The 2,718-nt window shown below is 35.2% G+C and overlaps 1 long non-coding RNA gene across 1 annotated transcript; it reads left to right on the top strand.

Annotated features, from left to right (window-relative positions):
* On the top strand, window positions 1–2,318 carry LOC111388128. Its single transcript, XR_002701512.1, has 2 exons — window positions 1–55; window positions 752–2,318. It is a non-coding gene; the product is annotated as an uncharacterized LOC111388128 (long non-coding RNA).
* Window positions 2,319–2,718: the final 400 nt, after the last annotated feature.

Here is a 2,718-nt window from a genome sequence, read left to right as displayed (position 1 = left end):
AGGGGTTCTTCTCCAGCAGGCTGTTCAGGCCATTGTTGCGAGCCTTCTCTTTGCGGTGAGTCGTTTTATTTATTTATTTTTCCCATTTTGGTATTATGATTATGCCTTAGGTTATCTATACACGTTATAGCCTAATTTATTACACCGTGTAGCATAAAATAGGAATTTATTGCTATGATTGGAGGCTATGCATAGGAATCCAAAAGTAGGACTGGCCCATAAATGTCTTCTGAATAATAACACTGTCAATAATGGATACATGAGGAGGTGATTAATCATGTTCTTGTATGTGCTTTTATATGTATTTATAACGTTGATAGTTTTCTCTCTTTTGTATTTTATTTTTATGTATGTTATGTATTTATGATCCTGATGAATATTATGGTTATGTTTTCTGGTTTACAGTTATTGTTGGCAAATTTGTGTATAAATTTATATTTTGGTGGGAATCTTTTCCTTTTGAGAAATTTTAAAGTTTTGATTACATTTTATCATGTGATTCTTGTGAATAATTATCCATCACCAGTTGTTAGGCTACATTAATAACCAAAAATATTGAACCTGTTCTTCTTTTTGTTTGGTGTGTTTCTTGTTTCTTGAGTACCAGAAGAAGATAATTCAGTCAAAATACAGTTTTGCCAACACAATCTATGCTGTTTGATGTTCTGTGTAAAATATAGGGACATTTTGCTGTCAAAATACAGTTTTGCCAACACAATCTATGCTGTTTGATGTTCTGTGTAAAATATAGGGACATTTTGCTGAAAAATAGGTCGCCGTCAGGATCTTGGGACACATCTATTCCTACCACTCCTAGGTGATCGATATAGAACAAAGATGTTGCTATATTTGGTTGCATGCTTTTATTACCGAATCCTTTTTCTCTCTCCGTATCAATAAAAATAGGCATTCAGCCCAAGATGCACATTAGTGAAAGGCGGAGTGCCCTATGCAGTATGCACTTTTCTTTTATCAAGGATTCTATTTATATCATGGATATCATGGATATCTCTTAATTCTCTTGGAAAGTTACGAGTCTTATTATAGAACCTACAGTTAAAGATTTGCATCCGGAAATGGCTTAACTTATTTCTGGGTGATGTCTCTGTACGGATCCAAGTCCTCAAGTACTTGCTACCCCACATGTTCATGATTCGTGGTTGGCAGGTGAAGTTTACTTGAATTCTATCTTGCTGCTGATCGATCATGGTGATCTAGTAGGCTGGGACAAATCCTAGAGGTGGATGGAGAGATTTGGGTAGTGAATGTTTAATTTAGCAGACTCTAGATTGCACATAAATAAATGAGCTTATGATCAAGGGAAAAGGTCTTGAAACTTCTTGTTTTGTTCTTGATTGGAAAAGCTGACATTATTCCAAGTTCCGCCTATTACCGTTATGCATACATATTCTATAATTAATATCTTTAGGAAATAACTATAAACTTCATCTGTTACATATTGTTTAAAAATATAACAAATTACATTTGAGTTTAGTAAAGGGATTCAGGTAGAGGGTAACTGAGCTAGATGATTATGCTAGGGCATGACAATCCCACATAGTTTGAGTTCTTTTTGGAATCAAGTATTTTCTTTTTCCAAAAGCTAAATCTGTGTTAATATGCATCATGGTTTGGATATTTATTCTACAGTCAAGAAATAATCTGAATTTTTGAGTTGCTTGTGGTATTCACAATGATTTTGAAATGATTGCATATAGTCTACTCCCTTATCAGCTGTTTCATCCTAATAACAAAACTGCTTCGACTTCGATATATGCATAATGAAATTAATATTGTGGTGTCGCCTGTCATTAAGTTCTTCTCATGAATAAAATTGTAAATTGTTTATATTCCTTCCCTATAGGGCATCCTTTAACTTTCAAATTAAGATTTCAATTCTTGTCTTCGTATCGGTAAATATTCATTTTGCAAGAATTGGAAAACAGAGGAGCTGTCAGGTAAGAAAGGAATGAATTTTTTTTTGAGTTCCTTTCATGGATTCGCTTTGAGACTTGGATCCTTCGATGGTTGAGGCGCCTTACCAAGAGCACGGCCGGATTTGGGGTTTTCACAACCGAGCAAACCTGACGAGGACATCATTATAGTTGAACTTTTATTATTGTTTCAGTATTTTAGTTGGACTTTTATTATTGTTTCAGTTGGACTTTTATTTAAGTTTACGTATTTTAGTTAGGACTTAAGTAATGGGCTTGGCCCTATATTTCTAGGTTTTTATTATTTAAACCTATCTTGGTTTGTAAATTTGGACGATGAATTTGATTAATTAAAGAGTTGGCTGTAGCCGTTTTCCTCCTTCTTCCCTCTGTCCCTGCCCTTCTTCTTCCTCCCTTCCCCCTTCTCTCTTCTTGTTATCTTTATTGAACTAATCATCCTACATCAAATTGGTATCAGAACTAAACCTGGATTTCTTCAAAGAGTTGGCTGTAGCCGTTTTCCTCCTTCTTCCCTCTGTCCCTGCCCTTCTTCTTCCTCCCTTCCCCCTTCTCTCTTCTTGTTATCTTTATTGAGCTAATCATCCTACATCAAAACCACTTCTCCAATGCCTTTCCGAATGAGAAACGCTATCCACGGAACACCGCCTTCTATAATGACAACGTTATTGTTAAGTTAAATTTGTATATGTGGGACTGTAGTATCCTGTAAAGTTGCATTTATTGTTAAATGGTTGGGTTGTGGGTAGGTTTAAATTTCCTACGA

This window comes from Olea europaea, unplaced genomic scaffold (assembly GCF_002742605.1).
Source record: "Olea europaea var. sylvestris unplaced genomic scaffold, O_europaea_v1 scaffold456, whole genome shotgun sequence".
In the NCBI taxonomy this organism is placed as follows: domain Eukaryota; kingdom Viridiplantae; phylum Streptophyta; class Magnoliopsida; order Lamiales; family Oleaceae; genus Olea; species Olea europaea.
The sequence above is the reverse complement of the archived record's forward strand: the minus strand, read 5'-3'. Positions and strand labels throughout refer to the sequence as shown.